Source organism: Danio rerio, chromosome 4 (assembly GCF_049306965.1).
Source record: "Danio rerio strain Tuebingen ecotype United States chromosome 4, GRCz12tu, whole genome shotgun sequence".
NCBI classification, from domain to species: Eukaryota; Metazoa; Chordata; class Actinopteri; order Cypriniformes; family Danionidae; genus Danio; species Danio rerio.
The window spans coordinates 62492053-62507500 of NC_133179.1; the positions used below are offsets into that span (position 1 = coordinate 62492053).

Consider the following 15448-nt stretch of genomic DNA (forward strand, 5'->3'; position numbering starts at 1 on the left):
CCTTGTTTATCGTCACACAGGTAATAACTACGATAAATAGGCATAAAAAAGAACAGTCTACAATAAATAAGTTATGGCAGGGCTAGTCAATTGGTGGCCATTAGGTCATATTTATCTAGTTCTTCTACTGGTTTTTTTTTAATTATTATCATTTAAATCACTCGCTGCACCCCTTCAGCGTCATTTTTTGACGTGCAGGGATTCCCCATAGAATCTGTACAGGAGCACGAGCCATTGAAATTTGACGTGTTAGGTATATATAGGGACGAGTAATAACTACGATAAATAGGCATAAAAATAAACAGGCTACAACAAATAAGTTATGGCAGGGCTCGTCAGTTGGTGGCCATCAGGTCATATTTATCTAGCTCTTTTACTAATTTTTTATTTTAAAAATCACTCGTTGTCTGATATCAAAGTGCTGTCTGTGAAACAGCAGTGACTTTGACAACGCTCCATGGCACGAGCAACACCAGTAACTTATCCTAAGCACTTTAAGTGTTTCCTAGTTTTTATCGGAGGCTTGTTGACATTGATTACTGTATGTAATGTGCTGTGATTATATGTTTGGTTAATCAATGATTACTCAGCGCAATGCGATTATTAATAAAAAGCAATATTATTTAATTATTTGTTTGTCTGTTTATTGTTTGGTTCACTGATTTATTTTTTTATTGTATTTTTATTTATATATTAATAAATATATTAATATGTGGCGCTGACGTCACTGCATGGCGCGATCCCAAGATCCATTGCGGTTTTCCACTCATTAAGTAGAACACTTTAATTGATAAAGATGTGAACATGTGCTTCCATTTTCGATACAAAAACTGTTCAGTCTGGTCAAGAAGTTGTGTTTAGAACCTTTAGAAGTACACGGTGGTTGTTTCGTGATGGAGTAAATGACAGCAGATAATAAAAAATATATATATAATAAGCTGCACAATATGTGCAAGTAAGTATGCTAGCTAAGTTAGCAAATTAAATCCAAGTTTGTTTATTTTTTTCACATGTAATCATGAAATTAAAAGTAATTAGGCGATTGTATGATTTTTATGATGTATTTTCATATTACAGTAGTTCACTACACTTTAGCCATTTATAAATGTTCAGATGAGCAACAGTGTTGCCAGATTGGTTTGTTTTTCAGTAATTGTGAGAAAGCCACACAAAACTATAGAATAAAAAGACAAATCTTAGCAATGGTACACTATACAAATGTATTCATAGCTATGCCAGTGCTGTGGCTTATCACAATTATTTAATAAATCATAATAAAGTAAATTTCTTCTCTAAAAAAGTCTACCTTGTTTTGATATTGTAAAGTGTTTTCCACGTCTGTTATTTGGCACAACAGGGATATAAAAAATTCACCTGTCCAGCCACGCCCAATTTATCCCTTGTTGTACAACTCAAAACCAATCAAAAAACTGCCCAATCTGCCAACACTGATGAAAAAAATACTGGTAAAATTGTAAGAAATTCTGATATATATATATATATATATATATATATATATATATATATATATATATATATATATATATATATTTGTTTTTCTCTTCCCAGGTCCTTCAAATTCACCAGCTTCTCCTTTATTTAACTCGACCCACACACAGACACACACACGCGCACACACACACACACACACACACACACACACACACACACACACACACACACAAACCAAAGGCACTTTTAAGAGCCACATCTGTCATTTGTTCTTGTCTCTCTTTACATTGCTGCCCCCCCTCTCTCTCTTTCTCTCTCTCTTTCTCACAATAGGTCTTAATCTGTCTGTTTTGTTGTTTTTTTCTGCTGTATATTTCTTTCTTTTTTTCCAAAGTTATGACAAGGCCCAAATTTAGGCCCTGCCCATCTTGCCAGACTCACATGTCACTGGACAGTAAGTGGGGTAAAGCTGTGGTGAAAAGCAGAAATGTTGGCCGCATAATTGATTCTGCCCGTATTGCAGTAAGTAAAAAGAAATGTCATAAGTGTTATTTAAAGTGTAACTGTACACATGTTTGTCACATATCACAGTACCAGTGAGATGTGGCCTTCATATGTTTATTTAAAGACTCTATTTTTATCTTTAAATTGTGTTAAAGAGAAACAATAAGTTGTGTTCTCTGTCACATAATGAGTCAGTCATGTTTGCAATGTTATAAATTGAAAGGGTACCTGTGGCCTTATCTGAAATTGAACTTTGATCATATAAAATACCAGCTGTGGTAATGCTTTTTCTTAAATCATCTTTACAAAACAGACTAAGGCTCATTTTCTTACATTGTACTCCATTAAATTACATTTAAAAAATTGCTTAATACAGTACTTATGGATCTAATATTTCAGTGAGTTTAACTAATGTGTAGTAACTGCTTCTGTTCATTTCAGGTGCGGAAACTTGAGGCAGTGCGTTACAAGCCCATTTTATTTATAGGCAAAAAAAGAAAAAAAATCAAATAAGTAGGTTGCAGACATCATAACCCATCTGCAACCCAATCCTATCACAAAAACATTCTTGGAGAAGATGCAAAGGGCCTATGAATTTATCTTAACTAAGGGTAAGAGATTTTTTTTCAAAAATACTATATATTTTTTATTTAAATAAATTTACAATGACATCCCCATAGCAGAGCAGCACAACAGCCCCAGTCAAGAGCAGAGCAACTGTTCCATTGTGGAGCAGCCGGAGAGCCTTACAGTGGAGCAGCCAGAAAGCCACATGGTGGAGCAGCCAGAGAGCCACACCGCTCCGCGGCCGGAGAGCTTATCCATAGAGCAGTCAAGCACACAGGAGTCCGAGACTTTATTTACACTTGACCTGGTTCCTCTCTCTTCCCCACACTCTCCAACTTCTCTTTCTCCTTCCTCCTCTACTGTTGTTCTTCCTTCACACTTTTCTCCTACTCCACCTCCACTGCCATGCTCTAAGGCCCCGTTTACACTAATGCGTTTTCGTTTGAAAACGCATAGGTTTTGCTACGGTTACGCCATCCGTCCACACTACGCCGGAGTTCTCAAGCGCCGAAAATGGAGCGTTTTGAAAACGCTGGAGAGGCAATTTTCATTCTGAAACGCTGCTGCTCCGTCTCAGTGTGGATGATGGAAAACGGAGACATCTGAAAACGGAGGTGGGACTGCAGACATTCGCCTCTCTGATTGGGGCTTTTCCTCAATATTAAGTAGCCTACATACACAGTTCAGTCCCGCATCTTCTCCGTGTAAGTTCAGTATCAAGGCTGCAGTCTCTTCTTTTCAGTTTGATATGGAAAACAGACTATACCGAGAACACAGGTAAATCTTCAAAGAGAACAGTCAATGTACTTTATAACTTCATTCACATCACCCTGGCTACGTTGTTTCACTTTCTCAACAATAAAATGTACACATGATATAACTGCCTATTTTCATTTTAATATTAGCAACTTAGACAGCAGAAATGTTGAGGCGCCGTGCTGCATATATGAGCGTCATCTTCACTGTGTGGATATTTATAACAAAACGGAGCCGATAACAACTGTCTCCTTTCAATTTCAGTGAAAATACGAAACGCACCCTCTCTTCTGCTAAATATCAGTTTTAATAATCGATAATGGCCATTATAAAAGTATAACATACAATAAGTTTATACATTATAGGAAATAAAGGCAAGCGATCAGTCAATATACAGAATGTACTTGCTTACATTAATCATTAACTTATCTTTGCGCTCAGCCAAAACACGTTACCTGAGAACAAGTAATATATTCCAATGACCAAAGTCAGGGAACATGTTGTTAAAGACAACAAGATGAATGAAATATCCCGTTTAATAAATATAGTGAGATTAGATCCAGCGGGAGATGCTTGATGAGAAGTCCGACTAGCAGAGCTCTCATCTGGGTAGATGGGCTGCAGTGCTTGCCAAAGAGTCTGTGTGTTCACGTGATGTGCATTTTTAGCGTTTTGGTGTGGACGGAGAGCTGTTAGAAACGCTGGGTAAAACGCGAGTGTGGACGCGGATCGTTTTCATTCTAAAACGCCATTTTAAAACTAAAACGCACTATTGTAAACGGGGCCTAAGTCTTTGCGACACAAAAAAAAAAAGAAAAGGACAACACCAGCCCCTTCTACCACCTCTGTCTCTTCTCTATCTTCTATGACCACTGATCTTTCCCTTCCACCTTCTTGTCCTCTACCTGCTGCTTCTTCCGTCTCCCAGTCCCTGAGTCAGGAGGGGCAATATGTGAAGAAGAGAAAAAAAAGTAAGTTTTTTTTTTTACAGTGATAAACCTTAATCCACACCATTAATGAATTTGATCTCAGATGAATTTGACTTCAGGCAAATTAGATTTATCTGGGTTTTCAGGTCATTGCCAATAAACATTAAGTTGTCCTTAACTTGTTTAACTGTGTTTAAGTGGCCAGTGTTCAGGGGCTGAGTTAATGTCAATCGCTATTTTAAAGGGGTCATCGGATGCAAACCAAACTTTTTAATGTTGTTTGAACATCAGTGTGTGTTGGCAGTTTGTGAACACAACCACCCTTCAAAAGAAAATCAACCCAGTGGTATTTGTTCAATCTTTATAAGTATTATCTGACACTATGTTCATGTGAATTGTTCCTGATACAGCTTTAACCACAGCAAAAGTTAGTATAATTTTTATTTATGCATCTTTGCAAGCGTCCTTTCCTAATAATGTGCTCTTTGGCAAGTTTCATCACTAAATGCGGCCAAACACAGCTAAAGTAAACATTGGTACTTATTATACCAGGCAAAGTGGTGCGGGGCAAGCAAAGCTCATTTGCATTTACAGGTACCTTGCAGTACAATGAGTTGATATTTTGCCGAGCTGATTTTGACTGGTTAACAGGGTGTTTTTTGTTTTTGTTTTTTTGGATAATTTTTAACCTAGCACAGTATATTTTGCTTGATTGACTAAAGGAAGGACAAAGTGGGACCACAGTTCACCTCGTAAAATGATAACTATTAACTGGATATTCAACTACAAAGCTTGACATTTGTTGCTCAATAATCTTTCCTTGTCTTTTATACATTTAGGATGCAGAAAATGTAGTAGGCAGAAGTTCTTTCTATTTGACAAAATAACAGGGAAAAGAATAAACGAGGTAAAATGTCTTTTATTAGGCTTCTTGCTTGTCTCAGTGACCAATTCTGGTGATTGCTTAAACAGCTAAAATAATTATTAATTTGTGTGTGTGTGTGTGTTTGTGTGTGTGTGTTTGTGTATGTGTGTGTGTGTGTGTGTGTGTGTGTGTAGGGAAAAGCAGAATTGAAAGTCCACTGGTTGCCTTGCACTGTGTGGTAAGTCATGTTTTACAAACTATTTAATGTCATTGCAATGTTAAGTAGTTTATTCCATAACTAATATTATGTAGACAAAGTTCAAATGGTCTCTTGCAAGCAGCATGGAAGTTCATTTTATTGATGTCTGTGGCACGAGAAAGCTCCCTGGTCATGTAATTGATCCTGGCAGGAAATCATCCTCTGAAGTAGTCTGTAGAAAACTGATACAAGGTTTTGCTAGTACATGGTCGATATTCAGTTATCTGGACTAAAAACTAAAGTGTGACTAAATTCCAAGTTCTTAAAAAAAATATTTCATTTTTTTGGATATAGAAAAAAAAAAAAAAAAGATCTACCTCCTTGTGTAAATTTATATATCTAGGTATTTGTAAGAGCCCAGAATTTATGAGTTGGAAGTGGACAATGGATTGTGGGAGCTGGACAATTTAGTGCTTTATAATTTATACAATTTAAAAAAATAGCTCACAGGCAGCCAGTGTATTAAAAATAAAATGGGGCTGATGTGATAATTTTAGGCTAATGTGATAAAGTACTGAAACTAGCTGTAACTATAGTGTATAGTAACTAGCTGCTACTATACATACACAACTAGCTAAGGCCTATTTAATGAGCAAGACATTGACCTAGGGCAATAGTAATGTGATAAAGTTGAGGTGACCTTAGTGAAAAATAAATATATTAAAATATATTTACTATATATTTATTTCATGCTAAGTATACCATAAATAAATGTACTTATTATTTACTTAATCAAAAATACTGTATAATTGTACATTTAGAATATCTACCTGGCATATTTAAAGCCTATTAAATAGGAACAATTGATTTTGTACCTAATGCACATTAATTGTGCAGAAGTACACAGCAAATTCATTGGTGTTAAATTTCAAGTGTTGTGGTAATTCAGAGTAAAGTGTTAAAATTCTAGAGTTAGATAAAGGTAAAATAACCCTCTCGGCGTTAGAAGCTGATTTGCCTCTTTGTCACACAGAGTAACATGTATCTACCTTTGTAGAAAACCCTTGTATTTGAGAAACTAATCAGAGTGTCTGAAATCTCGCCACACCCTCATTCACCTGGCCCTTAAATTAGTCAATTAGTTTAGTCCACTAGACAGAGTGAATGACCACAAATAAGTGAATTCAGACACCTGCTGTTGAACACCTGCTGTTAACAAGCACAATCACTGAAGGAATAAGAAATTGAAGGAAGAAATAAAACTACAGACACAGCCTCACACCAAACCAACTAAATTAAAACAGAGGATTAAACAACCGTCACAACCCGGCTCAAAGGCGATGACAAAATTAAAGGGAGGACATACACCAGATGGTTTTGTACCAAAAGTATTTATTTAAACATTAAAGAATAATAAAGTGCTCACTTTAGGTAAGCCAAAATCAAAGATTAACCAAAGCTAAAAGAAACAAAACAAAACAAACAGGAGCAAAAGCACCGCTCCCTCCAAGCAAACACTGCTGGCTTTTATAGAGGCCAAATCAGGTGTTCTCAATTGCGCAGATGAGTCTCTGTCCTTCCCGCTTCAGCTGATCAGTGGGTTGGTCTAAGAGACTCGTCACACACCCGCCCTAAAAGAAAAAGACCAATAGTCTTAACATAACAAACACACAAACCCCTTAAACTCAGTATAAAAGGTCAAAGTGGTTCTCCATCCTCAGCCTTATCTCCTCCCAGCAACCATGGCGCCTAGGAAGCAATTTAAGAGCGAAGAAGGAAAAGATAGAAAACAGAACCACCATACAACCTTAAATACGAGATAAAGCATCTGCTGTTACGTTTTCAGAGCCTTTAATGTGGTGAATATCCAGCAGGTAACCCTGCAAAAATTAACACCACCTCATCAATCTTTGATTGGGGTTTTGTAACGAATGAAGAAAAACTAAAGGGTTGTGGTCGGTAAAAACCACCAGAGGTCCCACGGATGATTCCACATATACTTCAAAGTCCTGTAATGCCCAAATCAGAGCAAGTGCTTCCTTTTCTATTACGGAATAATGAAGCTGGTAATGATTAAACTTCCTAGAAAAGAACCCAACTGGATGAGAAATTCCATCTTGAGAAGCCTGTAACAAGACAGCACCAGCACCCACATTACTGGCATCCACCTGCAGCTGAAACGGTTTATCAAACTGTGGAGCCTTCAAAACAGGACCCTCTGTCAAGAGCAGTTTTATCTTTTCAAAGGCTTGTTGGCAATCTACAGTCCAGCAAAACACTGTTCTTCCCTGGAGCAATGTAGTCAGGGGGGCCACAACTGTAGAAAAATTCCTACAAAAACAACGATAAAACCCTACCATTCCTAGAAAACGCATTAGTTCTTTTTTGGTGGCAGGAGTAGGGTAATTATCAATTACTTCCACTTTCGCACGGACCGGTCGAACTTGGCCTTGTCCCACTACTTTCCCCAAATAAACTACTGTGGCCTTTGCAAATTGCACTTTAACAAATTAACAGTCAAATTTGCCTTCAGAAATTGATCAAACAGTGCTCTAATTTGGGCTATATGCTCATCCCATGTCTCACTAAATACAATAACATCATCCAAATACACAGCACAACCCCTTAAACCAGAAATGACTCTATTCATCAGTCGTTGGAATGTTGCGGGAGCGTTTCGTAGGCCAAAACTCATAACCTTGTACGAGAATAACCCCGATGGTACAATAAAAGCGGAGATTTCTTGAGCTCTTTTAGTCAACAGTACTTGCCAGTAACCCTTGAGCAAGTCAAACTTACTGACAAATCTTGCACTTCCCACCTGATCAACACAATCCTCAATTCGAGGCAATGGAAATGAATCGGGTTTTGTTATAGCATTAACTCTCCGATAATCAGTACAAAACCTAAAAGAGCCATCAGATTTACTTACTAACAATGAAGGAGAAGCCCAACTAGAGAAGGAAGGTTTAATTATGTCATTTTCCAACATATAGTCAATTTCATTTTCAAATAGTTTTTTCTTATTAGAGGAAACTCTATAATAGCGCTGTCGAATTGGAACTGAATCTCCCACATCAATATCATGCTCAATCAGATTTGTGCGAGATGGAGTATCGGAAAACAGAGCAACATACTCATGAATCACATCAATCAAGTCAGTACACTGTGGGGGTGATAAATGACTAAAATAATTGTTCAAATTACTTATAACTTCTGAATTTCGTAGTCGACCTTGAAGAATTGAATCTCCAGGATCCTCGTCATCCTGATCCCCGCCCAACACCACTGAAGTTGGCAACAGCTCTGTATTGGACAAATCTGCAAGTGAAACAGGTTTAACCAAAGCATCAACCTGATACTCTTGATTTACTTTAGTGTTTACAAGACTTTTGGAGTCATAGAAGGGTTTCAGTAAATTTACATGGCAAACTCTAGTCTTCTTTTTACGATCTGGCGTCTTAATTACATAATTAAGATCAGACGCTTGACGAGCCACAGTGTACGGACCTGAAAATTTAGCCTTAAAAGGTGAACCAACCACAGGCAACAGAGCGAGAACTTGATCACCAGGTTGAAATGAACGTACTTCCGTACGCCGATCAAACAGTCACTGCATTCGATCTTGCGCTTTCCTCAAAGAGCCTTTTGCTAGTTGACATGCTTTAAATATTCTAAGATGAAAATCACTTACATATGATAGAACATTTTTTGGTGGATCAGTTTGTATCCAATCTGCAGACAAAACAGATAAAGGACCACGTACATCATGTCCAAAAACAAGATTGTTTGGACTAAATCCAGTACTTTCCTGAGAAGCTTCACGAGCAGACATGATCAACCAGGGCAGTCCAGTTTCCCAATCCTTACCCATTTGTACGCAATATGACCTCAGCATAGACTTTAATGTCTGGTGAAATCTTTCCAGGGCTCCCTGGCTTTGGGGATGAAAAGCACTGGAAAGATTATGTTGAACATGGAGCGATTTTAAAACTTCAAACAAATTGGAAGTAAAATTACTTCCCTGATCAGATTGAATAATTCGGGGTATTCCAAACACAGATATGAACTGAGTCAAGGCCTTTAAAACTGACTTTGCAGTGATGGAAAGCAATGGGTAGGCAGCTGGATACCTGGTCACCTGACACATAACTGTAAGCAAGTACTCATTCCCTGCCTTCGACCTAGGCAAAGGCCCTACACAAATCAATCAAAAGATGTTCAAATGGTTTACTAATAGCAGGAATTGGATACAAAGGAGCAGGTTTTGCAGATTGATTTGGTTTTCCAGTTAACTGACACGTCTGACATGACTTGATATACTTAGATATGTCACACTTTATTTTTGGCCAAAAACAATTTCTCAAAAGCAATCTGTATGTTTTTTTTCACTCTTAAATGTCCAGATGTATCATGTGCAGTTTTCAGAACAAGTTGGCGAAAAGACTGGGGTACTATTATAACTTGAAACATAGGATCACCAATCACAAACTCCCCATGGGGCACCCACTTTCTACACAATACACCCCCATCTAGGTAATATATAGACGAGAGATCAAAAATGGTATCATTAGGAACCACTCAATCAAACAACTCAATGAGAGTGGAGTCAGCTTTCTGCTCTCTAATCAAATCCTCTCGTGAAACCGTTAAGATAGAAGGGATTTCCAACACTGTACTCACCCTTTTCTCTTCAGATCTATCACCTGCCTGGATTTTACTCATGGAACGTGTCGTCACACACGAGGGAAACACATTTGAGGAACAGGAAAGATCTTCAATTCCTGATTCACTAGTCAATTCTGATGATGTCAGCACTAAATTCGGTGAAACATTCCGCCAAACTCGATCACCAGCCAAATCGTTACCCAAGATTACTTGCACTCCTTCCACAGGTAAACAGGACCGCACAGCCACCTCCACTTCTCCCTGGATCAAGTCAGAATTTAAAACAAGTTTATGGAGGGGAACAGATATAACATTCAACCCAATACCTCTAATCAAGACATTGTTTCCAGTGTATGAGTCATTTGAAAAAGGCAAAACAGATTGCAAAACAAAACTTTCTGCAGATCCAGTGTCCCGCAGAATTTTAACTGGGACCACTTGCTCCGAATCAACCAACCTGACAGACCCATCTGTAACAAATGGAGAAAAGGATGAAATGCGTGGAGAGCTACTTTTATGAATATTGTTCACTTCTGAAAAGGTCTCAGCTAAAGCGACAGGTTTAATAAAAGATTTAGATTTTATTTTAGCATCCTCTTTTGATTTTAATGAAGGACACTCATTTTTCCAGTGACCCAAAAGATGGCAGTAATTGCACATATTTGCCCTCTTCTTTTCATCAACCCGAACGAGACTATCCGGTGAAGTACGCCTAAATTTAGAAAATTTGTCAGAATCATGCCACATTTATTTTTTTAAGCTCATTTCAGTCTTTTTGTTGTCAAAAGAGGTTTTATGAATGAGAAAAAATTCATCAGCCATTACGGCCGCCTCACTTGCTGTATTAGGTTTACGCTCGCTGATATATGTCGCTGTACGTTCGGTCACAGAGTTTTTAAACTGCTCAAGCAACATTAGTTCTCTTAAATCATCCAATGTTTTTACATCAGAGGCTGAACACCAGCGACTGAAGAAAACAGAAATATCATGCAAAAACTCAACATGGGTTTGTTTATCAGTTTTCTTCCAGGACCTAAATCTCTGCCTATAGGCCTCTGGGACCAGTTCATAAGCCCTCAAGACTGCATTTTTGACTTTTGAATAATTCTTTGCATCCTCTACCCCGAGAGAAGAATACGCCTCTTGAGCTTTACCCATAAACACAGACTGCAGCATGAGCGTGCGATCTTCATCTGGCCAATTTCGTGCATTTGCTACTCGTTCAAACAATAAAAAGAAACGTTCAACATCCTTTTCATCAAATTTTGGAATAAGCCTCAAGTTTGCTACTATATCTGAATTTGACGACGAACTACATTCCCCACTTGTAGTTGGTAATAATTTTCCATCTCTAATCAAGTCTAACCTATATCGCTCTAAATCAAGCTGTTGTTGCTGAAACTGCAGTTTAGACATCTCCACGCAATTTTGCATTGCTGATAATTTTTCTTTCATTTCATTTTGAATTAACAACAGTTGTTTTTGTTGCTCAAACGTTAAAGGAGACATTGTAGTGGTCTCAATCAAATCAGACGCACTTTCAGACAGTTCAAATGCTAAAATTCCACGATCCATTAACTCCGTCTTTATCAACAATTTAACATTATCTTAGACACGTTTATCTTGACTTGACAAATTAATCTCGTAGCGATCGGCAAGTTCTATCAACTGATCTTTAGGTAAATCATTTAACAAATCCTCTGATGGAGCACTAACAAATGTTTCAACTTTCGAAGCCATTGAAAGCTAACTAAACAGCTAACTAAACTCAACCCTAGTCTTCATACAGTTACTTGCGGCGGGTTCTTATACACTATAAACCAGCGTTTGCAACAGCGAACAATTGACAAGCCACTGCTGCAAAACACGGATGTGTACCCGAGAAATATTTTGAAGCATCCAATGGACACCTCACTAAACCTGCCCAGGGAAAAGCATATTCCAAAACAAATCTCTCCACAAATACACAAAGAAGTCAGACTTACCCAAATCCATGGCCGTGCTCCCGTCAAACAAAAAGAAACCAAACCATCTAATATAATCCTCCACAAATATTGGCAACAAAACGAATATTAGTCAAAAAAATATATATACTTAACGAATTAATCATTAGATTAACGAAATTCATTAATTCAACAAAGTTATTACCAAATTAAACTTACGGACGAGCCCCCATATTTGTCATGACCCGGCTCAAAGGCGATGACAAAACTGAAGGGAGGACATACACCAGATGGTTTGGTACCAAAAGCATTTATTTAAACATTAAAGAATAATAAAGTGCTCACTTTAGGTAAGCCAAAATCAAAGATTAACCAAAGCTAAAAAGAACCAAAACAAAACAAACAGGAGCAAAAGCACGGCTTCCTCCAAGCAAACACTGCTGGCTTTTATAGAGGCCAAATCAGGTGTTCTCAATTGCGCAGATGAGTCTCTGTCCTTCCCGCTTCAGCTGATCAGTGGGTTGGTCTAAGAGACTCGTCACAATATAAATAAGTTAACAAGCATGCTTAAACACACTCACAGTGACAAACATAGTGGAATGGAAAATTTGCATGAATGCGCAGCCAACAAGTCTGACGCTATCATGTCAATATAAACCAAAAATCTCTGAGGAATATTTCCAGTACCTTCTTGAATCTACGCCACGAAGGATTAAGGCAGTTTTGAAGGCAAAAGGGGTCCAACTCGGTACTAATAAGCCATTGGTGTCAAAATCAATTCTGAGGGCCGCAGCTTTGCACAGTTTTGCTCCAACCCTAATCAAACACAGCTGATCCAAATAATCGAGGTGTTCAAAAGGATCTTGATCACGTTGATTAGTACATCAGCTGTGGTGTTTGATTGGGGTTGGAGCAAAACTGCAGAGCTGCAGCTCTCCGAGAATTGACAAGAGGCGTACCTAATGTGGCCGGTGTGTGAATGTGTATGTAATATATTTAACCTTTCTGTTTTTTTTTATTGCTAACTTACTATGTTTGCATTGAGAGTACAGGTGCCTCAGATAAGCTTTACACTTTTCTGGGTCTTTTTTCAATCCTAAGCAGACCTTGAGAAAAAAAAAAAGAAATGAATTGCAAAGTGCTAACTGACATCACTTTAAATGTATAAAAAGATTTAATATTTACCCTGAGCTGTCAAGCAGGAGCGCACACCACCATCTCCTTATGCATGTCATATAGCCTGTTTTAAATGCAAAGACTATTACTGCAATGGTAAAAATTCTTCTGTTATACTTGCTAACAAAGTGTTGAGCAAATACTCACCTCAGAATAGTCAAACTCAACCACAGGAGTGATGTACACGACATACTGAAAGTCAAACATGTTGTTTAGTTCTGAATTACTAATGCGGTTGTCCATGTACATTGTCAAACTTACCATGAGCACAAAGACTCCACAGATATCGGAAAAACACTGCATTAGAATATCCTAGGTAATGTTAGAAAAATGTGTATAATCAAACATGTAAAGACATATATAATATACATTATAAATCTGCAAGAATCATTAACAGATAAAAAGTCATGTATTAAAACCATTTAAAGTACAGCATGATTGAAATAAGAAGTTTCAAATGTAATATCCCATATGCATAGATGAAGAATATACTAATTACATGAGACAAACAGATTCACGTTTGGATTTTACTTGAATAAAACGTGTCAAATATGCAACATATATTGTGAAATGTTGCAAAAATGCCACTTATGCTTTCAACCATTGGAATTACAGATATGGACATGTTCCTAGCCTGTTGTTTATGATAAGATTTTAGTGGACTTTTCTCTCTAAGTGGACATATTTGATATATGTCGAAATGCATGTTACATAAATGACATGTTTTATATGCAAAATCCACATATGAACATGTATGTCATTTATGTATCCTAATTTGCACGTACACACTGACATGTGTCAGATTTCTGTGTGGGATTGCTGTTCACGTTATCACATATGACCCAAACAAATGATCTTTAAATGCACACCGCTAAATAAATGGTACTTAAGTTTGTGATGAACTGTGCCAAGTTTGGGGCTTTGCAGATAAATGTGTGTATCATGTGTAGAGCTCCCAAAATATTGGCACAAAACGGATACCGTTTGGTAAACAAATTACCACAGTTTTAATTGAAATCAAATTTTAAATCACGTTTGTTTACAGCTGTCAGCAACACATCTGAAGCTGCGGTCACACTGGGCTTTTCCTCCCATAGACTTCCATTCATATTGTAGTGTCTGATTGGTCTGATGACAGTAATCATACGAGACACAAAAAATCACTGATGTATTCTGATATTTCTATGAGTAAAAGCACAACTTTTAATGATGAAGCCAAGCGTAAGAGAAAGGAGAGATGTCTCCGACAGAGGGCGCGCCAAACCAGCTGAAGAAACTTTCGCTGACCCCTCTGCTCAGTTTACACACATGAATCTAAGTGCATAAATGTGTAGGCACACTATAAATTAAGGCTGATAATAAAACTGCCTAAATGTTGATTTATATGTTATAATGTACTCGGATGACTATGTCTCTTTACTGTTTAAGTGATTTAGCATGATCCTTTAATGTATGAGTTGATTATTGTGTGCACCTGTGTTTAGGATTGATTTATGAACACTGTCTCTGAGACACTGTCTCCCAACACGGTTTCAGGGTTGATCCCTATCTATGCATGAGTATAAAAGCTGACATGTACTCATCAGCTTCGCGCTTTCTGACTTCTGTACACCGGGGTTGGTTGCCCTTTATCCTTAACGGAGCATAAAGTAAGGATTTTGTTTCTGTTATTTGTCTTTTGTTTATTCTACTTTTCACTGGATTTTATTTATTAATAAAAGTGAATTTTATTTCTTTTCTTCACTGGAGTAGACATTGACTTCATTTTCCAGAACCCATCTAAGCTACCCTGTGTGGTAAAGTATGATCTAATTTATTATTTTTCAAAATACATTCTAAAGACGATCCTTTAACTAAACTCTCGCTAAGAAATATAGCGAAGGGAGGATCCTGGTTTATCTTTGTTTAATTAGGGTGATTAAATAAAAGCGATCAGCACAATGTGTGTGAGTGTGTTTGTGTCTGTGATCTTGATTTTAGAAGCAAAACTGCTGAAACCCTCATCAGAATCTCACAGCAGAAACAGAAAGAGGAGACGGAGAAGACGAGGAGCTGTGTGATGAAGTGTGTGTTAGTGATGGAGAAAACTCAACATGTGATGGAGATTTAACTCTACTGTTGGTGTATTTGTGTGTCTTATGATGATCAAACTCTACATTAAGCTGTCGTTAATGTTAATTCAGAACAGTAAATGAATCTTGTAGAGCATTTATGAATCCTAGTTACTGACTCGTAATGAATGAGAGTGATCAGACATTTACTGAAGCATTATTAATCCACAGTTGTGCTGGTGAACATCAGTTAATGCACTGAGAGTCAACAAGAACTAACAGAGAACAACTTTACTGTCATCAACTAACATGAACAGATCAATAAATACTGGAATAAA

The 15448-nt window shown here is 37.5% G+C and overlaps 1 protein-coding gene across 1 annotated transcript in view; it reads left to right on the forward strand.

Annotated features, from left to right (window-relative positions):
- Positions 1-15448, forward strand: part of LOC141381809 (uncharacterized) — a 705874-nt gene that overhangs the window by 118561 nt on the left and 571865 nt on the right. The window lies entirely within an intron of this gene.